Source organism: Pezoporus flaviventris, unplaced genomic scaffold (assembly GCF_033815535.1).
Source record: "Pezoporus flaviventris isolate CSIRO_AGI_PZ_B2104156 unplaced genomic scaffold, CSIRO_AGI_Pfla_v1 ptg000021l, whole genome shotgun sequence".
Lineage (NCBI taxonomy): Eukaryota > Metazoa > Chordata > Aves > Psittaciformes > Psittacidae > Pezoporus > Pezoporus flaviventris.
Window position 1 is genome coordinate 2,289,018 of NW_026892569.1, and position 24,434 is coordinate 2,313,451.

The window sequence follows — 24,434 nt, forward strand, 5'->3', positions numbered from 1 at the left end:
AATATTTTGTTGATGTGTTAAATTTAAACTGAAAATCTTTTACTGTGACTTTTTCATTTTTTGGTACTCTTCTTAGATTATCAAAATAAAATGGGTATTATTCTTCCAGCTCTTTGAAAACACAGGCTGGTCTGTGATTTGATCTCATGCCTCTAAAATCTGTTAGGACTGGGCCCAAGGTTCCTTGCATTGGACACCTTTAAGTGAGGTTTTCAATTCAGCTTCCTAGTTGCCAAAAAATCAGGAGCATTGCATTGTTTTTAGTTTTGCTTTTTCCATAGTTTTCATTTTGACTTCTGGTTTTAGGGGATTTGCAGTGTTCCTATTTTCAAAGTTTTTTCTGCAACCACGAGTGACAAAACTATTTTTTGACATTTTTTTTCTTGTAATGAAAGCTGCCATCCATCTGAACTCTTTCTGTTTCAGCATCAGGTGCTTTAATAACACTTTCATGTAAAAAGGAGATCTGGACTTTCACTGCTTTGGGCAGCTCAGGCATCAGCTCATCTTGAGGAAACACCAATAAAGTATTGGAGAGCCAAAAAGAAGAAAATGAACCTGCAGAAGTTAGAGGGCTACGCTGATTTAAGGAGGATGGGGGAGCTATCATGACATCTATATTTAAAGGTGTTCTCCTTGAGACTGCTTAGAAGTTCTGCTCCGAAGGCATAATAGTCACTTGGCAACCCACATGTGCTGCAGCTCTGAGGGAGGTCAGCAAGGGAGTAGATGTATCCAGGTTAGTTGTCCTCCTAGGTTGTTTCTTACTTTTAAAAGGGTTACTCCCATGGGAATTTCAAAACAGGACTAATGTAGAAATTATGAGGTTAAGCACTGGAGACATTAAGAGCCCAATTTTGAAAAGCATCTTCTACAGTGAGAAAAGTACCTTTCGAAGAACATCAGTAATGCATGCAGAAATGAAAACACATCTGAAAAAGTGATTCATTGTTTACCTTGCCTGCAAAGAAAAATGTTTTTACTTCATTAGGGTATTATCAAGGTTTTTAATACCATATCCACTTCTTTCTATATTCTTCTCTTCATTTGAAATCTATGTTAAACCTCTTCCTTACAACTCCTGTGATTAGCATCTTTGTAGCAATCCCAGATGACAGGCTTCTAAAAGTGGCATTATGTTTCTAGAGCCTCCCTGTAATTAAATATCTATCAGGCCTTCTATTCAGTTGTATATAACTGCTCTGCAGAAAATCTCTCTTTTCTTGAATAAAAAGCCATGTTTTGTTTAACCTTAGCAGAAGGATTGCATTTATGTCATGAAATATAAGAATTTTTGGTCTTTATTAAATGCAATGAGCTGATCAAAAATCATCCACTGAAGAAAAAAAAGGTATACATTTCTTAATGGCCGCAAGATGGTCTGCAACCAAGGCAGAGGGCAGTTCCAGTTCCTACTGGAGACCTGGTGGGAAAGGATTATGCTGTCATGGTTTAAGCCCAGACAGCAACTAAGTACTGTGCAGCAGCTTGTCCACCTGATGGGAGCAAGGAGGAGAATCTGAAAAAGTAAAACCTGCAGGCTGAGATAAGTTTAATAATTGAAGTAAAGTAAAACATAAAATAACAACAACAATACTAATAATGGTAATGAGAAGGGAGATAACAAAAACAAGAGAGAAATAAAACCCCAGAAACATAAGTGATGCACAATACAATCGCTCACCCCTACTGACCAATACCAGCCTGACCCAAGCAGTGATAGGCTGCTCCCAGACGACTCACCCTAGTTTCTTTACTGAGCATGATGTTCTGTGGTATGGGATATCCCTTTGGCTAGTTCAAATCAGGTGTCCTATCTCTGCTTCCTCCTGGCTTCTTGTGCCCCTTGTCACTGACAGCACATGAGAGACTGAGAAGTCCTTGACCAGGGTAAGCGCTACTTAGGAACAACTTAAACATTGGTGTGTTATCAGCACTGTTCTCAGACAAAAGCCAAAACACAGCACTGCACCAGCTATTGGGAAGAAAATTAACCCTATCCCAGCCAAAATAGGACAGATAGAAAGAGCTCCACCAAATAACAATCAATTCCGTGAAAAGTTTTATTGAGTTTGATATGGGGATTGTTAAACATCACCAGGTGCAAGTGATATTTCCTTATCCACAGTAAAGAAAAAAAACAAGTTTCACAGTCACTTCAGTGAGACTGCAGCTGCCCAGCCATGAGAATGTGAAACATGCTTTTTTGGCTTCGATAGTGTCAACACAAGATGCAAATGTTTAATGGTGAGTGCAACTCCAAGTGAAACACCTTGTCCTAGGCACTTAATGATGTTTTCATCCTGTAGAGTCTAGATCAAAATTGGACTTTGTTCTGTAGCATGTGCTTTTGCAGTGTTGTTATTATTTTGTCACACATCAGTATGTGTGGAGTTGTCCCTGAAGTCCAGCTCATGGGCTCTGGAAGTAATCTTAGTTACAAAAGTTTTGGTAGCTTTATATATGAATTCAGATTTTAGACTTGCTTGCTGCCAATTTGGCCTCTTACATCCATGGATAAGAATGGATAAGATGCTGTTTGAAGGATTATCATGCGCAGATGAACCTCTAGCCTTTTGCTCATTCATGTGCTCAGGTACCACCATCCCCATTTGAACATTTTTCTTTTAAAAAATATTGGGGGATATTTGATTCACTTGTAGTTATAAATGGTTACAAAGATGAAACAACGCATATTTGACAGTGGTGCAACGAAGATATACTTCAGAGTAAAGTGGGAAGATGGATAGGAGACAAAAAAGTGCCTTTTATCAGATGTTAAAGCTAACATGAGTGTGACTTCATATTTTGAGCTGTATCTACTGACTTGAAAACCACGCTCACTCTGATGTTTAATTTGTCATTCTAGTAACTCAATAGACTGAAATGCTTAATTTTATGCTTTTATTTATATATCAAGATGATGAAAATCAGTGTTCTCATTTAGCTTCATACCCAGCCCAAAGATGAATCTACACTTTCAAAACCCACATAACAGGATTATGTGAGCAAGCAACTTAACCTGCTTGAAGACAGGTATATTTCAGTCTCCTGTCAAAAAAGGTATTCAGCATCTCTTCTAGTTTTGTTGGTCAGAATAGTCTTTGTATGAAAAAATACTTTATATTTGAGAATATATAAGGTATCTCATATTGTAAAAGATATGGTCTCATTCGACCTTGCTCAAGGCTTGCTGATGCTGTTGAAAGTCCTTCTACAGAATTCAAAGGGCTTTGGGCTAGTACATGTAATTTCTTTTATTTAAGTTTTCATTTTCTGAAAAAATAGTACAGTACACTTTATTAATGCATTGTATGGCACTCTCTGTAATAAAACAAGTGCAAAAAGTAAACAAATAGCTTTTAATTGAAAGTGTTTTTTGTTTTATTTCTCTTTACAGGTTACCTTGAAGAAAGTGAGATAAATAATATCCACATCACAAGCAATTGCAAATCTTCTCTCAGTTACAACAGCTTGTCACCCGTCTTTCATGTTTGACGTACCATTATACTGGAGTTTCAATTAGAAATACTGCTTGTAAAATATTTGAGATCACTCTGCTTACAATCTGAAGTTACTTTTGGCATCACTCCATTAAATTAATGCATATACATTTATCCATTAATTTCAAAGCTTATTTTTGAAAATTAATGTAATATTGATACCTAATGTTTTCTTAATAATAGACCACTTCTTTCTCCCTCCACCATCCCCACTGTTTATCAGGAATGTTGGTCACAGTTAAGTATTAAGATAAAATCTACACATGGCTTATTTTTAAAAGTCCATGGCTGAGCATTTTTTTAATCATCAAGGAAACGACTATATAAGAATAGAACTCAATAGCAGGACCCCAGATGTCAATATATGGTTTACCCTTTGGGAAAATTTTATTGCTTCAGAGATGAAACCTGTAAAAATATAAGCACACAAAATTTTCTGACAGAAGTAAATTTGTCTCAAATAAAGGTTTTTTATGCATTCTAGCATAATAGTAATCTTAGTTCTATCTCCAAAATGCAACATTATCCACAAATGTTTCTTCTGTTTATCTTTTAAGTTGTAGCAGCAGTTCTATGGGGTTTGGTTTTGAATAATCTTCCTACCCTCCCTGGAATATTGCTTTTAGGAGGACTTTGGCTAGTTTGTTGCAAAACTGTGCCTTGTTTTGCAGGAAAATAAGGTACTTATGAGAGCAGGGGCTAGACCCTGGGATACCCACCCCAGCATGGAGCAGGGCTGAGGTTCTCTGTCTCAGGAGCTTTAGCAGCTTCAGAGCAGATTAAGAGCTGCATTATATATGAGAGCTGCAGCGTTAACTTTATCAAGAAAACTTATTTCTCTGTTCTTCCCAGACCGTTACAGGCCGCTACACTAAAACTAAGGTCACATCTAGGTGTTGTGCTAAATTTCTCTGATAATGAATCTGAGAGTACCAGAGATTAACTAATGCTGATGTGCCCAGCATCACAATGCAACAGAAAGGAGGCCAGCTATGGTAATGGAAAATCTGTTAATCTGTTGTATTTAGAGGAACATAGATTTCTTATTACACAGTAACAGTCAGAGGAGGGGAAAAAAGATCTCACGTACTTGATATTTTTGGAATCCTAATTTCTTCACTGCTGCTGCCATCCCCACTGTCACTGACTGTTCTTATTTCTATGAGATAATCTTCTTCAAATGGTACCAGAAATTCAGCTGAAGTGTTGTCTCCAGTATATGCGTTTTGCTATGTCTGTTTTGTCTATGCAAAATCTAAGTTAAAAGGGATTAGAAAGCAGGAGTTATTTAGTATAGTTTTAGGTTTTTATGGATTTTTGGAAAGTTAAGAGTATCTTCTGTCATGTCCCAAACTTTCCAGAGCACTATCAGCATCCTGCAGAGGATTAAAATTAATTGAAAACATAGAAATATATTCTGCAGATTTTTGTGATGGAGATCACAGTGGGCATTTACTCCAGCTTTCGGGGGAGCCTCTATCTGCTAGAATAAGATTATGAATCCCTATCCAAAACATTTATATTGTTCTATAAATGTGCACCTTTAAACAAGACATCAACCTGTAAGAACTTTCATACCCAGAACTCATCAGATGCTTTAGGAACTAAGGGTTTAGTGGTTTCAGTTTGGTTTTTGTTTTTCTGTTGGTTTGTTGTTGTTTGTTTGTTTTTTTATTTTCCCTGGTTGTAGTGAGCATTTGTAGTCAAACAGAAATACATTGATTTCTGTGTAAAATTACCACCTGTTAATGAAAACCTGGGATGTTGCATAGCAGTATGTTCTTAAAAGCTTCAAGAAAGGACAGAAATTTGGCTAGTAGCATCTAGGAAGCACATTTCTACAACTAAACATAATGGATCCAGAGCCTGCTTGCACATAGGTCTTTTTGCTAATGAATCACTGGACCAAGGTGCAGAGCAGCAGAGCAGCTTGGGGTGTCTAGACAAGGATCCTGCAGACTATGAACAGCTTTTTGCCTTCAAGAAGCCTTTCTTCCTTGCTAGCACATCGATGACAGTGTTTGACTTCTTTCCTTTGACAATCTTTTGACATATTTATGCTAAGAAGAGCAACTGATGAGCAAAGCAGAAGGAGAAACAAGGATCATACAATAAATAGCATAGCAAGTACATAAAAACTCTTTCCACACCAGAATGTTTTAAGTAAGTGTAGCTTAGAAGCAGGTAGATTAGACACAAAGGAAAAAAGCTTAATTGTCTAGTTTTAACTTTCTTCCCAGTGTGTGGAGCTACTCAAACACATTCACTAGAGTGCAAAAGAATATGCAAGAAAGATTGCAAGCTGGAAAGCTTTGTGTCCTTTTCCACCCTAGATATAAATAACTCTGCGTAGACACTAAAATTCCTAGCAACATGAGGATTTTGATCTTGAGGACCTTTCCTCCTCTAAGCACTCTTCACCTCCATTTGTATAGTCTTTCAGGAGTAAAAAGTCTTGGCATGAGTCTTTTGGGGTCAGAGCCATTGCAAACAAACTTTTAACTATTTTTTTTTCCCTTTAAAAATAGATCTGTGTGAGTGCGTTTACTTCATTCATGTTGAACTTTACATATCTTCCTTCTCATTTTCAAAGGTACATTTGTGAATTTCCAGAGGGTGGGGACTTTTAAATGTGTCCTATGCCTGTCTTTAATGATTAAGAGGCTGTGCTCTACTCCTTATATATGTGTGAATCTCCTTCCCCTAAAGATTTGAATACAAGAATCTTAGATGAGTGAGATTATAAGGGAAAAAGGGAAAAGAGAGATCTAGTGTTAGGGACAGAAAAATCCTGTGTCAGGATAAATAAGTCTTACTCTGAACAAACACAGCCATTCTTCCAGTTTTATAAATTTCAGCAAACCTTTACAATATATCCATGAGAGTCACTGTTTTCCAGGTAATATACAGTCACCTTTCAACAAGTGACTGTTTGTACCTCTATTATAGAAACCATGTCTGATGAATGAGATAAAGAAATTACTTACTTTGTAGCCTAGCATCTCTGATTTGTTCTCCATTGTTTTTACATGTTCCCAGTTCAAACAGATTTTGGAATTTGTCAGTTTCCAGGCAATGTTTGCCGGAGGTTGACTTGGTGCTTTAAAAAAATATGATGATAATCAGAAGATACAACTGAATATTAATTTGCATCATGTAATTGAACGAGCTGCTGACACAGAAGCAGCAAATGCATGGGTGATTCAAATCTAAGAGTAAAAAATTGTTTCCAGTCCATCATTGCTCCCACATTAGTCAGAATAAAGCTCTATTCATAGCACAAAACCGCTTACTGTGAGAGTTCATTTTCAAAATTAGGGAAATCCTGACAGTGTCTGACAGCTCAAGTTATATTTGATAGATTTTATTTAAGTACTGTCTTCTTATCTGTATTTTAATGTACTAGAGAATGTTTTGCTGTATGGATTTCAAAAAAAGGTAAAACTAAGAGCAAAATACAGAAGATAAGATTTTCATCAGCCATGAGGACAGGTTACAAAGAGCTACACATTAAAGTCTCCATATGATCCATCATGAAACATTGTAGATTTTATAAATTCCCAGCACAATAGGCTGAGAGTAGCTTTTCAAAGGCTTTTCATGCCTAAGTGCCAGGACTTTGAAAATTTGCCTACAAGTGACTGAAATTGAATCCTGTGTGAACATGTGAAGCTGAAACTGTGCCTTTGAACCCTATCTCAGATTTAGAACAACACATTATCTCCTTCTCCATCATGCATCCTCCTAGACCCTGCCTGGGAGGACAGCACTGGGGATGTTAGAAGAAATAAGAACTTGAACAGAATTTAGAAAAAGAGAGAGACTTGGAGGAACACATTGTGAGTATCCCAGATTTGACTTTAAAATGCTTAATTTCCAGGATCCTTGTTTTCTCCCTGTGGTTCCTATAAATTGATGATTAATGTAACTTGGAAGATACTGTTGATTTGATAATACTCCACAATTTCTTTAATTTCCCATGGAGATAGAATAAATTGATGGTGCCTGTTGTTTCATATCTGTCTGCTTCTTGACTATGGAGAAGTTTAATCCATCCCACCAGCAGGGAAAAAAAGTGTTAGTGGGCTACCCAGGTGAATATAAGCAGATGTCCTTCCATGTGCCATACTGTCACTGCTGAAAAGAGATTAATTTTCTTTTTGAAGATATTTATATTTAAGTTAATTAAACTGCAAATTAACTTAAATGTTGGTTGAAACCTCTTTGTTGCTTTCAGCAAATATTTTGTATAAGGAATTTGGTGACAAAAAACCTCACAACAGGCAATGGATGTCAAATTGACTGTGTATCCTGAAAAGTCTTGGAAGCACTCAAAAAGGGGTGAATACTGCCCTATTCAAAGCTTTTTAGCATAGCAATTAAAACCATTTCAATTCATAGTTTTGGGGCTGAAAAACTACCATCGGATGAGTTTCAAGACAAATTAATTGGTTTTGCTATACAGCTGGGGACCAGAATAGAAGGTGATGCAGCACTTCCCTAAATCCATAGCAATATCTGCAAGCAAAACCACTGCAAAGAGTTCTTCAGTTCTAGTATTAGGAGATAATTTCCTCAACTACTTTCTTGTAATAATCGAAATCCCAACTATATGCTTCAGTTTATTAAGTTAACGATGTTACTCTTGTGTTTAGGTAACACTTTGTTGCTGCACTGAATTGAGGTTTATCCTTGCAAAGTATTTCTAGTATCTGTATCTGTTGATAAATATATTTTTAAGTAAAAAGAAAAAGCAAAGCAATTCCTGAAATCCATCATCTAAGTAAAGAAGCAGAAGAGCTGAGCTCCACAGTGGCTCCTGATGGAGCAATATGTTCATGGAAGGAGGACATTTCCCCCTTCCTGAGTAGTTTAAACTTAAATGAGGATATGAACTTAGACTTTAAATTGATCTCAGATAAGTATGTTTCAATCAGAATTGCACCTATTTGGCAGTAGGACCATTTTACTTCTGCTTAGTCTCTACAATAATGGCATGCACAGAACATTGTAGGAATCCTGGATGATGAGTAGGAAGACAGAGCTATTACATTGAAGCTAAAGCTCCGGCGGTAGATGCACATTGTTTATATTCTCTTGACATATTATCTCTACTCATATTGAAAGTGCTTGCATTTTTCAGAGGCTAACTTAAAAATTTAATATATGTTTTTAAATATTAAAAGGATTGTTTTGACTTTAATTTTTAAGTGACCCATTAGCACAGTCCTAAATTTGACAGAAGATGAAGTCAATGTAAAACAAAAGCAAATTTATTCCTTATACATCTTGTCTCTTGACTGCCATGTCTTTAACTTGTCTTTCATACATATGCACATAGGAATTTAGAGAATAATTTACAGAGATTAGTCCGCTTTCCCTTAAGAAATTGCCTGTGAGAAAAGTCCTCTTTGAATCCTTAAGAAATACCTTCTCTGGCTTTATTTTGGTTTATGTTATTTACACTAAATAGTAACTCTAATTGGCAGCTCATTTTATAAGTTGGTTTCTGTCTTGCGCTTTGAGAAGTAGCATGGAACAGCACATAGATAAGAGGAAAATTGTGAAAGCAGGACAGATATTTCCCCTTTTGTGCCTTTTCTGCAAAAGCTCTGATCAACTATTTACTGGGAGAACATAGTCCAAGGAAAGTATAAAAACAATGGAGTGCTTAAACAGCAACGAGTTTGGGGGACTCTGGTACACAGCAGATTACCAAGATTTACTGCTTTATGATTATTTTGCTCTTAGTGAACATTTACTTTATAGGTACAATCCTGCAGGATGGTACTCAGTGCTTCCTTGTTACCTTGGAGGGTGGCCACATGAAAGCACTGGTTTCATGAAGGTGCTTCTCACAAACAGAATAACATACGTCTTTGCTTCTAGGATTCCAGACCAAACAGTATTTACATGAATGTATTCATACATATATATACCCCCTATATATACGAATACCCCCCCTTTGTATTTCACAGTCTAAAGGTCTCAGAAAAGCACTTTATTTGGACCATTCAACAGTTTCCTTTAAAGAAACAAACCCATATTCCCAATAGCCAAATCTATTGTTTGATCCACGGAACATCTTTCTTTTATTGACTTTACATATCATTGGAAATTTCCTGAAATCAAGTGGCATGCTGTTGCAGTGCAAAAGGAAATCCTTACTAATGGTTGCTATTTTGTGTGAACGCAGACACTGGTGTTATCTAATTTTGTAGGTGTACTGAATTATTTTAGCATATAAATAGAATAAGGCAAATGAAATAACCTGCTTTAAGTTGATGAGAATTTTAGCTTCCATTGAGACAGACCTGAAGCTAAATATTTATTAATGTCTTAAATACCAGAGTCTGAGTAAACTTGACAGTGACCACGAAAGTATTATCAGATAAGACTTAGAGAAGTTAGTCACAGATTTTGTTGCTTAATTTTATGGAGAGATATGGGATACAGTTTTCTTTGATATTGAAACATTTAGCAGAGATGGGTCATGGTAAGCTGAAATGTCACTATCACATTTGGGATTTGGCAACATTTATTGTACTAAATTGAATACTCACGTGACTTTTTAGTGGTGACATTTACCGGGGTGCTAGAGGGCCCAGTCCCTGCAGTGTTGTAAGCTCGAACTGTTGCAAAATAGACTGTGTTAGCTTTTAGTCCTGTGATATTTTTGGCTGTTACATTCCCCCTGACTCTGACTTTACCAGCTGTGCTTTCCTTGGGATCATCAGTCCAATATAAAACCTGAAAGGCAAGAACAAAGAACAGGCAATTCATTGTTTTCCATCAATTACAGATTTGGCTGGGAAGCAGACATGCTGACAATGAAGATTTCAAGGAATTCAGGATTTTTTCGTATTCAAAACTAGCAGGAAATAAAACCAAGTGTGAATATTTATAGAGAAGAAATAAAATTTCAGAGACTGAATACCAATAAAGGAAATAAATGAAATCCTTAACTTTATAGATGTCTAAAAAGAAACCTTTGATAAGGTGAGATATTTTAAAAGCTCATTTGGTTTTATGGTTTGAATGCATTTGAAGAAAATTTTAAAAGGTACAAAGAAACATTAATCTCAGTCATCTAAGAGATCTTTTAATTATTTTGTGTCCTGCCTTTGGTTTTGATTCAGGGACTGCTATTTATACCTGATGTGTTTTTTTACCTCTGAGTAATTGATTTAACAAAGTTTGTGTATAGTACATGACTCCTATTACCTTCATTTATACATTTATAATTATAGGACAGAATTTAAAGTGTTTCTGACTTGGTTTAGTATTGGTTTAACTTATCTACAAAAAACCCTACTGTGTAACTAAAATGCACAGGAATTATATCTGAGATTACTTTGAAGTACCCCTGTTACTAATACAAAAACGTACTCCCTCTTTGTCTGCTGGAGGCACCTCCGGAATCAAGTGAGTGTCCTTTTTTAGTAGCCATCACACATGATTAATCTTGAGGTTTTACTGTACATCACAAAAAGTCCAGAGCTGCAGTCCTGGTCTGTAAATGTTTGTGAATATCTAAGGTGAAATGTTGCTAATAAGAGTCATGTGAAGAGCCCCGTTGTCTGTTGACTTGGAAGCAAGGAAGGAAGTACCAGGATACAAATATGGCCATGAAGGGGATACCTGTAAGGTGTCAGACACCAGCACTGGCTCACTCCATAGCCCAGCACTCTGCCTGTTTGCCTGTTCCATGCGATGGGCTGCCAGGAGATCTCTACCTCTGCCATTGAAATACTCAGTGCAGAAGCCCTCACTGGTGCTATCTGTGGCTCTGGGTGATGAGAGAAAACACAGCTGGTAGAACATTTATGTTGTGTCTGTAGGAGATTCAAGAAGAAAGGAAGAGATTCTGGGGGGAAGCAGCTCCCAGAGGCTCAGGAAGCCTGGTGTGAGCTGCTAGCTTTACCACTCATTTATTGTGGAACATCAGCAAAACCTGTTTTCAAAATTGGTCATTACCCGTAAGCTGGGAAATATTTTCAGACTGCTCAGCTACACTGAGCAGTCAGAAAAGCTAGACCCTCTGAAGGCTAGACTTTTGGATGTCTCCTGATTTTCCCAGCTTACTCAGTGGGAGCTTCCTGGGGACCAAAATATTGAAACATGGTGTATACATAAAGCAATTCTGAAAACCTGCGCCTTGCTTTTTTGTTTACTTCCATTTTCCATCTTCTGTCATGTGGCTTGAGCAGGCTGCTTAATATCCCTGTCAGGATCTGTTTGATCACACCTGGGACCTGTTGAATGCTACACAACCATCACTAATAAAAGTAACAGGCATTACCATCCTCCCCTGAGTAGACGATGGAAATGGAGCTCAGAGTCCCTTCTCCTTCATTGTTGTAGACGCCAACTTTCACTTCAAAAGTAGAGAGAGGTTTAATGCTTTCATTCCTATAAACATATTTGCTTGCTTCCACTGAAGCCACCACTGCTTTTGTCCAGGTTGCTGAGCCAAGATGACGAAACATAACGATGTAGCCAAAACCTTCTCCATTTTGTAGCTCTTCTGAAACTGACTGTAGTGACAAAGCAGTCAGTCAATGAGCATTTGCAAGTATACACTATTTTAATTGAATCTTCATTCCCTGACTATATTTTAGCAGTATTGATTTAGTTGACTGTGCCTTAGAGAAGATAATAATGTTTGCTCCATCAGTCAATGTAATATTGAAATAAAAATCAAAATAATAAATCTATCGAGGCAATCAATTTAGAAACAAAAAAAAAGCTGATCAGCTCCATTAAAGTTATTCTCTTTCAGGCATGAAGTTTTCAAAATTAAAAGCATTTTCCTCAGTACAGGTTGTAGCTGACTTTTTTTCTTTTTTTCCCCAAGGGGTGTAGGAATGTTAATTTTAAATAAATGATTCTTAAAGAAAAAAATAAGATTTGGCAAGGGAGCAAATGTATACACACAAGTGTGGTCAGCTGTAGAACTGCCTGCATGAGTCTCAAGTGCATGAACATATTTAAGTTTGTTCAGAATGGAACTGTTATCACAAGTCAACATGGCAAAATTAATGCTTCTATTAATAAAATCTTATGTCAAGATATGTATTAATGACTCATACTGAACAGGCAATTACATCAGCACTGTATCCAGCATGAAATTTTTTGTTTTCATGGGATAAAAATACTTCTCTATTAGCTTCTCAAAGCAAGGGAACATTTATGAAACAAGAAAAGATCAGTAGTACATGGAAGAAGGAAGCATTTATTAAGAAAACTTCATTTATTTCAGATCCTTGCATCAGAGTGAGGTTCATGGAAAAGCAGATATGGAAAACAGTGCAGAAAGAGGGAGGAAAACACAGGGACAGAAGCGCAGACCCTGTGATCCCTCCTGGCTCCAATCTCCTCTCCTGCAGTCATTCCTGGGAACAAGGAGCACTGATGGTGTAAGATGATGGGAGAAAAAAAATCAGGAAGTACATCAGAAGATTTCAGGGCACTTATTTTATTATTTTCCTCAGAAATTCCTTCTAATAATAAGCCTGGCCTGGCATAAATAACAAAAGTATCTTTCCTTAGCTGTTTTGCAAACATTAATTCCCCAATATGCCCTCTTCTATCTCTTTTCCTGTCCTGAGAGAGTTAAATGTGAGGTATGATGGTTCACTGGGGATTTGTAAGAGTTCAGGCTACTTTCTAGAGCATTTAATTTGTTTTTGAGGCTTCTGTGACCTCAGATTTAATCAAGGTGTTTAGTGAGTTCATCACAGAAAGATAGAGAGATGTGTTCAGTGTTGTTAGCTTGGCATAATTAGTATTTCTTCTGTCTATTTTTCATGACACACTATGGAGTCCAACAGGGTAATTTGATTGAAATGTCTCAGGTTGTTTTCAATTTTCATGTTCTTCTGCTCCCAAAGAGTAGAACAGTAGAGGAGAAAATGAAACAAAAGAGTGAAAGATACTATGGAGGACAACTTAGGTCAGTAAAAGTGAAGTTTCATTCTGGAGCATGGAGAGTGGGAAGCATTTGAAATAGTATTTATCTAGTGGGGATTTTTTTTTATTCTGTTTTTTGCTGGCACTTCCCTTCCTCCCCCAAAAGGCTAGTCAAATGGCACAGGTTTTTAGCATACAGGAGAACACAAGTAACTCACTCAGCTGATGAGTAACATCACTTTTAGTTTAATTTAATTCCTTTTCCTTTCCTTCAGTACATAAGCTTGGTTGTTTCTTTGGGAAAATAATGAACTCAAGGGAGAGAGACTGCTTTTCTTGCTTAAGCTGAGCTAGAAGTCTCTTTTTCTTTTTTTTTTCATGAAGAAATGTTTTCCATGACTTACAAAGGGAGCCCCACGGTTTTGGATGCCCTGTCCCAAATTAGGAACTGAAGAGAGAGCATCTTGTGCATCCTCTGAGACAGTTAGACCTGATAGTGAGATACGTGGCCAGGCTGCCTGGCTCTTGACCTCCAGTCTGAGTGCTGCTAATGGCATGGAGTAGCTCCTACTTTAGTTATATACTCTCAGACCCAGGGGAGAGATTTAATTAGGTGAATCACATTAACTTCATGTATACTTTTCAGGGGTAATAAAAAAACAGAGGGGAGGAGATGCGTTTTGGGGAGTTTTTCCATAGGGTCTCAAGTTCTAACTAAGTGCTTGCCCCAGCCCTGCATAGGCTTTGCAAGAGGCTGCCTGCCTTCATCAGGATGCTTTCAGGGAGGCTACTGTGAGGCTGGTGAAGGGAAGCTCCTTCCTACAATGCTTACTTTCTGCTCTCTGAAATGACCTGTGCTCATCCATTGCAACTTATAGTATGGTATTAACTGTTCTAAAAATGTATATTCTCTCCTCTCACTGGAGTGCTAGAGAATTAAAGGGCTCATCTCCTTTAACGCATAATAGGATATGTCTTGTCAGCACAGCGTTCCAGAATGGAAAACATGTAAACAAAAGTATGAAAAATGTTAATGCAGAAAATGGCCAAGCAGATTAGTGTGTTAAGCACCTCCTGTACAATGAAGATAAGAGGGTTATATAGACTTCTAAACATCTTTATAACGTGCCTCTTAAACTGTTTATTTTTATAAATTGTTCACTATAACATAGAAAACTTGCTGTATATCTTACAGGCTGTTTTCCCTCCAGATGCAGGATGAAATCCAGGCTCAGCCCAAGGTAATGACCGAAATCCTCTGGATTTCAGCAGGGCTGTGATTTCACGCATGGACCTTCCCCATTAGGTGGCTTAGGTTAATTGAGCTAACAATTACCTCCCATGTGATCACCATCTCAGAGCGGCTTCCTCCTCCTCCACTGATATTTGTTGGTGCCACAGCAGGAACTGGAAAAGAAAAGACATTGGTTCTTGCAACTACCCACAACTACTGCCATGGGTCTTGTCAACTGGATGCTTAGAGCTTTTCCAAGCTTACATGCAGCCATTCTGCCTTTCAACACATAGAACAGGTACTATATTGTATAACAGTACATTTTAAATGAACTGAAATGATGTTTACACATTTTCACCTTCATAAGGCTGAAGCCACAGATGTATGTGATACATGAGTACCTTGGTTCCAAAAATTAATTAAAGAAGCTACTAGCATCAAGTATCTGACATTATTATGCTTCATCAACTAATTGGCAAAATGATGTTCTATTCAGACTGTAGCTGCAACACTACTGATTTACTAATTATGCATTTGTTCAGTAAACATGTTGTTGGAACAATGTATTATTTTTTTTTTGTAATTGGCTGTATGCTTTTCTTAGGAAATTCAAAACTTGCAATTTGCTTTTCTCCGTCTCCAAGACTGTAAGTGTCCAAAAGTTCATTAATTAGAGCTTGAATTCCCCAGCATTGCCCTGGGTGTATGGCACAATGGGTACAAGGTTGAGGTCAGGCAATATGCTAGTGTCCCTGGCTGAAGGGGCCTTGTCACTCAAGTGACTCTTGGTGGCAAGGCAAAGAAAATATCAGCATTTTTTTCCTGTTGCTTTATATTTCCATAAACGTGCCCATCCCATTAGCCTATAAATATTGACAATTTTGGAGAACTAAAGTGTGATATAATGGATGGAATTTAGACAGACCAGCCTTGTTCTAATGGTAAAGTTCACGATAGGTCTACCTGCAAGGATAATATCATGTTCCTTTTCAGCTGCTGAGGAAGTATAAACAAGAGGGCAACTCTGGAACTGACTGAGCAGGAACCACCAATAAGAGGGCATTTATACTCTTTTCCATCTCCAAATCCTTGGTACTATTTTTAGAAATTTCAAGATTGCTTTGTTGTCCCCTTCATTCAGCTCTCACAGTCTGAAAATTGGATGTGTCAAGACAGGGCTGAAGACAGGGTAGAAATGGGTAGGATGGTTTCATCTCAAGCTTGTTCAAAGGTTTCACAAGTTTTACAATGTCTTCCTGTCCTTCCCCATTCATCCACCCAGCGTTAGGCCAGCTGCAGGAGTGACAATAAAAAGGCAATAGCCCTTTCAGTTCATGGAAATTTATGTCAACTCACTATCACTGCTAGATTCTGGTACACATATAAATCTTCATCTTATTCCATCCTCTCTAGAAATGTAGAAATTTCACAATAATTTTGTTATGTAGTCATAAAAGCGAGTGGAAGTGCAAGTGGACTAGCCTATTTTTGAGAGTTCTGCATAAGTATTCCATTTTGTCACTCACAATCAGTCTCTTACATGCATCACAGATAAATAATCTAAGATGGAAAAGAACCATGTTAAAGGGAAAAAAAAAATGCCAAAACAGACTTTCAATCTAGTGTTTCACTGTTTCATGAACCAGTTGATGCTCAATTAGTTCATGTGTTAAATGTGTTTCGTACTTACTACATTTGCATTGGGAAAAATATTTGTACTACTGCTCAGCAGAGCCTCAACTAGGTCATAGTTGAGAAACAGATGAAAGTTTACAGCTGAGTGCACTAACAGAGGCTCAATTAATTCTCAGCTCCACTTTAATGAAATGAACAGTGTCTCATTTGCATCCACAAATCTACTAATGCTCAGATTTCAGCTGGCAAAATAGCTATTATAACAGCAAAGTTCAAATTCACCCTTTCATGCCCAGACTTTTGCTGTCCACGCTATCACACTGCTTTCAGATCCCTAGTCTGATTAAAACAACAACCAAAGAAAAGATAAATTGCTTCTTCTGCCACTGCAGAGCAATATTTTGAGACAGAATGATTTACAGCAGTGAAGGGGTTAAGCGACTAAAAGCTGGAATCTTTCTATTCCTTCTGTTAAGCTTCAGACAGTGCTACACTTGTGCTATTGCTATGATAAATAATGTTAATTTTATTGCTTCCTTCTATTTCTAGCTCTAGCTTTGTGAATCCCTCTAATTAAAAAAAAAAACAAAAACAAAAACAAACCACCCCACCTTAAAAGATGAAAGCTTCTACTGACTATATAGGTGGGTTTGAACATCACTTTGCAAAGCCCTATGGTGCCAACAGCAAGAAAGACCTTCTCAAGAATAATTTTGACTTCATGATCAGTCATGAAAAGGAGAACATGTATCTGTGATACTCTGGTGGGAAATTTAGAAAATTTGGACCCTTCCTGTCTCCATCTTTTCTTTAATCTTCCTTGCATGTGAATGTTTCATAGTGTTTTCCTGTGGGAGGAAGGAGTCATGTACCACTCAGACATGCATCCCACAGACACCCAGGCGCAGGCAGGATTAGTGCATCTTTCCATACTCGAGGCTCTCAAGCTCTTTCCTTTATTTGAGAGCAGCCTGCAATCTGCTTTACTACCACACTGGCCAGGCAGTTCTGACTGCTGATAAGATTCATTTGATGCCTCTCTGCACCTGGAAAACTGACAAAAATCTATTAAGATTGGTGTTCCAATAATCAAATAGTTTTTTCTGGCATCAGTACTAAGTATGTTTTTGCTTCAACAACAGGAAAGAGAACTTGTTAAACTTAAATCAACTGATTTAATACATTGTGAAGTAATTCTGCCCTGGGACCAATATTGTAGGTATTCTGAGAAACAAATGGATCCCCCTTTCTAAGGATATATGTGTTTGTACTGTATAATGTACAATACTGTATTTTGAGTTCTGTCTTGAAATGCAGCTTGCCAAACTTCAGAGCTTAGCAATTGAGATAAACGGAGAAAAGAAAGTGGATTGTAAAAGCTGCTTCCATTTTACTGCTTTCCATCTTATAAGTACTGATTTTATAGGTAGGAGAGAGTTGATAAGCAGAGGGCTGGGAGAAACATAAACCAAAGGTTTAGACTTCAAATAAATTGTACCAAACTGAGTAGGTCAAAGGACTGACAGTGTCGGTCATCCAAGAATGAGCCTTCTTCCTATGAGGTTCCAAGTCCCAGAGACAGATGTGTAAAGGTTAGACAGACAGATAGTAAGGATCCTGCCCTGGAGTCAGTGGAAAGTATTAGTTTCAGTAGGCTTTGGATGCTGTAATTTATTTCTTCCAGTTAAAACGAATATCCTGTCCCTACTCATGCTGAGGTATCAAACATCCTCTGCATCAAAGGGTTTACATGCCTGTGCTAGGATATACCAGAGAGCTGGCTTTATCATTTCTTATGCAAGTGCCTGATCAGGGTATTAAAGCAATGAAATGTTGTGTTCAGGCATGTGGATCAGATATATTTTGAGACATAATGAAGGGAGGAAGCTCAGGCCAGCTCATAGCCCAAAAAATCTTCAAACCAGAGAGCAAAGTGGGTGGTACCTCAATCATGTCCAAGCATCTTTTGCATTGGTAGTGCAGGTCTGCTGTCGTGAAGCCGTACCAGACGCAGACTAAAATGCCAGACAGATAATGTAAATAACCCTGTACAAATGAGTGGCTCTGCTGCAGTGAAATTCTCACACCCTGGAGGAGCCAATGTGTCTGCATGGAAAAACTGAGGACTTACCTGCTGCTTTAGTTTTCAGTAGAGCTGATGGTCTGCTTGGTTCCCCAATTCCAACACTGTTGCTGGCAACCACACAAAACTCATATTCAACCCAAGGGCTTAATTCAACCACTGTTGCCTTGTGAGTCCTACCACTAATGACTTCAGGAACTAAAGGCAAAATAAACATGTCAGTGACAATTTATTTTTTAAATAATTAATGGTATATGCAAATTAATATTATATATAAAAAAAAGAAAACTCTCAAATTGCTCACCTGTTGAAACTGCCTGCCATCCAACTGAGGAAGGAGTCCTTGTCTGAACACTGTAGATCTCGACTGGACTATTATTATCGATTCCAGACTTCCAGGATAACACAGCAGCAGTGCTAGAAATATGTTCAACTTTAACATCTTCTGGTGGACCTGGGGGGGCCTATTATGATTAGCATTTTAAGATAGAGAAGATTTGCGGTTGGAATGTGTTGGGCAATTCTTACTTTCTCAAGTCAGTGAAATTAATGAAGCTGCAGTTTCATAACAGCAGCACAATATCTAAATGATGGCTTCATGCCTGTATTACATTTTTCTAATTAATGAGGGGTTTTGGGTCAGGAAAATTAATGTCTTCAGGTTACTAATATAAAAACTACAAACAAGGGAATGATTTCTTTTTTTGTTTGACAAAGAAAGTTACCCAATGTGTCTTTTGTTGAGCCATCCAGCGTTTTCAGAATTCCTATTGCATCTAATAAAAACTGAGATTTCAAAAGAATGCAAGGTGGGACACTATGCGGATTTCTGATTTCTGCTAGGATTCAAGGGATCTGCTTCCATCACAGCATTTCTCTTGCTGCTGGCAGTGAAAAGATTAGTTAGTTGACCATAGACAATTTTTCATATCATCTCCAAATACTGGAAAGGAAGCAGATCTCTTGGTTTTGGTTTTGGGTTTTTTTTTGAGCCTGCACAGTGACCCAGGCATGATCAGTAAGGAGCAACAGACAGCAGTCTGCTGAAAGTAGAGGACTTCCCTATGCCCTGCCATATTCACCTGTGTGACCAGAAAGGTTTGCCATCAGAAGATGCCAAGGGAGAATTGCACAGATCTCCCTGGATTAGCTGCACACTAGGATCATGTTGGCCACAGTCTCAGTTCAATTCTGGGGCCAAGAGTACAGGATATATAGCATTTCACTTTTGAAATGTTGAATTGATATCCTAGAAATCATTTAAACAACAGCTGAATTCCTCCAGAAGATATACGTGTTTACATTTAACAGACATACCTCTCACAATTATATCTACTGTTGCAGATTGACTGTCTAAAGTTGTTTGTACCCTGCGTACATATTTCCCAGAATGATGTAGCTGAATATTTCTTATCATCAAATCCCTGACAGACTCCTGGAAATACAAGAAAAGTAAACTAATCACTCACAACACAGTTTCCATACTAGACATTTTTATAAATTGCTCCATATTTATAAAAAATTCAGCTTTTAAATTAAAATATTCATAGCTATCATCAGTTTCTTTCATGTGGACATTTTTATTATGGCTTCACAAATAACTCAAGTGCCTTTATGAAATTTAAGAAAGAAAAATAAATAGCTGCAGCCCTTGTAAAGAAACAGTGATTCACCATGAATATAAATAGTGATGGAAGAATTATGATAAATATTTGTGTCATCTAAAGACTGTGGCAAATAGTTTCATTAAGCACTAAGGAGTTTAAGAAACCTACTTTCCCAGTTCTTTCAAAATGATGTATTTCTCTATTAAAATCAATTCTACTGCCATTAAATGACCATATGAACACCACATCGACAGAGGGGTCATGAGACACCTGGCATGTAAGGACTATGCTTTCTCCAACTGTTAGGTCCATATTAGAAGGTGGAATAGTAATTACAGTTCTGTCTGTAGAGACAAAAAAAAATCTTTTTCATTAAAATGCATATGAAAATAGTAGATCTTGAATGAGTTTTGTACCATTTGTGAAATTATTTAAAATTGGCCAAAATGTTCCATAATAAACAAAATTATCTTTAACACAGTGATGATTTCAGTACACTTACCTGTGTGTAGCCTATTACTTTTGCAATGAGCACACTGTGTGCCTCTGAGAGTGAACAGATGTCAGAGGCAACCTGCTAAATTAGTCATGTGTTACTTTGTAAAGCCTATAGTCAATAGATATGATTTCAGCTGAAAAAGTGCAGACTTCATTACTAAGACTGTTAAAAATATGCCCGCGGTTCTTCAAACTTGAAAATCACTCCTTACAGGAAACTGCAGCAACAGCAAAATTGCTGCTGATCTCTGCTTACTTTATACATTGAGATCCTTAATCTATATTAATATTAGTGGTAGTTTCCCGCACAAGGCTGTTTACGTTACAGCTTCAGAGAAGATATCTTCACAGACAAAAACTGTTTATGTGATCTCATTTAACCCCTTACACTGAGAAACAAATTTTCAACTCTTATTAAGGGAAGCAGTAGCTCCCTGAAGGGGAAAGAAATAGGTTTATATGGCTTCACTTTTCTTGAAATGACTAGCAGACAGATTAGAGATAACAACCACTTTGTTGTAAGCAATTCCCTTGAATAAAGCTTTTGTGCATGAAAGTGTTATAAAATAGAATTTAGACACATCTATAAAATGAGAGTAGAATCTCTTCAACAATATTAATATGTTCTGAAAATAATGAGCGAGGAGGAGAAGAAAATTTGCATGAACTGTATTAGCTCAGCATTCTAGCTTAACCCTGTGTTAGAGTGTACTTGAAAATTCAGGATTTTAGTTTTACCAAGGCCTTGGTTCCAAAACAATGATGCATGATAGGGCATCCAACCTCTTACCTTCAAATACATTTTCATTCACACTGTCACCATCATTGCAGTAACTGATTAATATGTAGGTACAGATAGGCAATATGGACTGAAACCTGAAAGGCTTCTTTCCAGCATCTGAAATGCACTTGGTGAGCGACTGTTATGGTACTGGCACAAACAAGGTGAAACATTGCATTTTCTCCTAACCTTTTAAAATAAAACTGGATCTCTCTGGTTTCAGTGGTACACTTTCTGTAGGCCTCAAATAATATTTTGCAATTAAAACAAAGAAAGCACTTGTCTGTTTTGTTTTTTTTTATAAACAAATTCAGTGTTTTTTTTCTTTATAAACAAATTCAGTGTTTTTTTTCTGGGTATCATTAAGTATCAGAAGTTCTCATTGAGTTAGAGCTCAGGCAAGGAACATGCTTTCTCAGATTTCTCTGTGTGCTGTTCTCTTCACAGCCACATATAACTATCATTGTGGCAGCTCCACCAGTTGGTCTGAAGTCAAAGACTGCAAAATGTGAAGGCCTCAGATGACTGTCTTAGAGATACTTGATTATTAGGTTAGAGAAATCTGTTCCTTTCCCTGGAAGCAGTGTGTCAGATGCAATAAATTCCAGATGATTCAAGGGCCAAATTCTTTGTTGGCACAACTCCACTGATTTCAGCAAACACTGTCAAAGAACTCAGCTCCATAAATCTCAAATGAAGTAATTCCATTGTGAAATACAGGTAACTTTTATAGAATAATTTTGAAAACTACAGAGAACCTCCATGAAGTTTTCTTTTCTTGCTTTTCCTCCTCTATTTCTTATTCTCACAGCTGAAAAGGAACTGTATGAATAACACTTCGAGGACCAAAATATATTACTTGCAATAAAGCTGTATATGTTAAAAAAAAAAAAGAAAAAAGAAATAATACCCTGGTATATGATAATAATTGGAAGATTGCTTTCATGATAACTGGACCTTCACTTTGTCACGAGCAGATGGAAAGGTATGATCTTCTGGTCTGATGTGGCCCTCCAAAATCGGCATCTCTTCATCCAAAGTCATCCTGCAAGACTCTCTCCTTCCTTAAACCTATAAACTGTGTTCATCTCCACACTGAGCTTTTAAAGCAAACAGAATATGGCACAGAAGAAGCAAAAGTCTTTCCCTAAATACCAAGATTGACCTCAAAGTGGAAATTCTACATTGCTCTACATTGAATGTTAACAACACACTTTCTCCCAGGATTTTGTCTGCTCTGTCCTTAGCTTTGCAGGAGAGATGTCTCCATACATATTCTCTTATAAATGATGAAAAAGTTATGCCTGATTCACTAGAGGATGTCAAAGGCTCTGGCAAATTAGCCTGGGCTGTCCCCAGCCTGTTGTAGACCCTGGGTCTGATTGTTGTAGACCCTGGGTCTACATTGGAGCTGGGAGAACCAGGAGCTGGGAACTGGTCCTTTGAAATCACTGCAAGGGTCACCTCCACAGCTCCTGTCTCATGTACAGTGTAACTGCCCTGGGAATGGACAGGGCTGGCCCTAACGAGGCTTATTTACAGCGTCAATCAATTAGAGGGTGTCCTGGGTTCAGCAGCAACAGTCATTTTTTCTCCTTCTTAGTAGCTGTTGCAGTGCTGTGTTTTTGATTTTCAGCCTGGGAACAGCGCTGATAACACTGATGTTCTTAGTTACTGCTCAAATGTTTAGTCTGGCCAAGGACTTTGTGAGCCTCATGCTCTGCTAGGGAGGAGGGGAAGCCGGGAGGAAGCCGAGACAGGACACCTGACCCAAACTGACCAAAGAGGTATTCCATACCACAGCACGTCATGCCCAGGAGGTAACTGAGAGTTACCCGGAAGGACTAGTTCACTGTGGGGTTGGACTAGGTATTGGTTGGTGCTCGGGCAGGCAGGGTGGGGTGCATTATCGATTGGCTGGTGGTGAGGTGTTGTATTCTCTTCCTTTGTTACTTCCTTTATAGTTATTATCATTGGTGGTAGCAGTAATGATTTGTGTTATACCTTAGTTACTAAACTGTTCTTATCTCAACCCGTGGGAGTTGCATTCTTTTGATTCTCCTCCCCATCCCTCCGGGAGTAGGGGGAGGGCAAGAAGAGGGGGGGGGGGAGAGAGAAACTGTGTGGCTGGCTTGCCGACAGGGCTTAAACCACGACAGATGGACAACAGCATGTTTCCTGAGCCTCCCACTGGTAAGCTCAGTATTTGGATATGAGTAAACAGTGGTTAGAGGGTTCAGCTTCTCAGCCTTCTCAGCTAGACCCCACAGCCTGATATGAGCTCCTTGCTGCCAGGCATAAACTGCTGCTGGTATTTTGTCTTGCTTAAAGCTGATTTGGGTGTATCTGTTTTGCATTGCTCTGATGACAGCCCTTTGAATTGGGTATTCTCCTAAAACTTCAAATAGAGGCACATATACCAGGGATGAAATTCACTTTTTCTGCTGTAGTTCATACAGTATCAGTAAAACTTTCTGCTACTACTGAATTGTCCTTGTCTCAAGTTCTCCCTGTCCTTCAGATTTCTCTGTAAAATATCTACCCTTCATAAGACCCACATCACTTCTACTGCCACAAGACATAATGTCACCTAATATTGTAACTCCTGCTTCTCTGTATTGGATGGTTGATCACCAGGATCAGTGCATTTTGACTCTTCTACAATGCACTGTGTAAAATTACACCATTCAATAAATAAGTAAAATACTATAAATAAAATCAATTTATTTCTATGGAAAAGTCAAAATAAGACTTAAGCAAGAATGATGCAAACAGTATTGCATGGAATTTGTAGTCAGATTCAATGGTTACATTCAAAAATCCATAGAATATAAATAGGACATTATGTCCTAGTCTTTGCAAAATCTTTAAGCCTCCATCAAAACCAGCTGTCAAGGGATAATGGGTTTAAACTTAAACAGGGGAAGTTCAGTTTAGACATAAGGAAGAAGTTCTTTACTGTGAGGATGGTGAGGCACTGGAACAGGTTGCCCAAAGAAGTGGTCAGTGCTCCATCCCTGGCCCTTGAACACAAGGCCAGGTTGGACAGAGCCTTGGACAACATTGTCTGGGGTGAGGTGTCAGTCAGGGAGGTGGAACTAGATGATCTTAAGGTCCTTTCCAACCCAAACCATTCTATGATTCTATGACTCTATGATTCTATGTTTTTATTGTACAGGAA

At 37.9% G+C, this 24,434-nt stretch overlaps 2 long non-coding RNA genes and 1 pseudogene across 2 annotated transcripts; 2 read left to right on the top strand and 1 right to left on the bottom strand.

Annotated features, from left to right (window-relative positions):
• Positions 1-3,242: 3,242 nt before the first annotated feature.
• LOC133270497 (contactin-6-like) overlaps positions 3,243-24,434 on the bottom strand; it is a 147,270-nt pseudogene continuing 126,078 nt past the window's right edge.
• Positions 6,469-11,925, top strand: LOC133270498 (uncharacterized). The gene is made up of 3 exons (XR_009743799.1): positions 6,469-7,342; positions 10,306-10,502; positions 11,714-11,925. It is a non-coding gene; the product is annotated as an uncharacterized LOC133270498 (long non-coding RNA).
• Positions 13,118-17,397, top strand: LOC133270500 (uncharacterized). The gene is made up of 2 exons (XR_009743801.1): positions 13,118-13,458; positions 14,627-17,397. It is a non-coding gene; the product is annotated as an uncharacterized LOC133270500 (long non-coding RNA).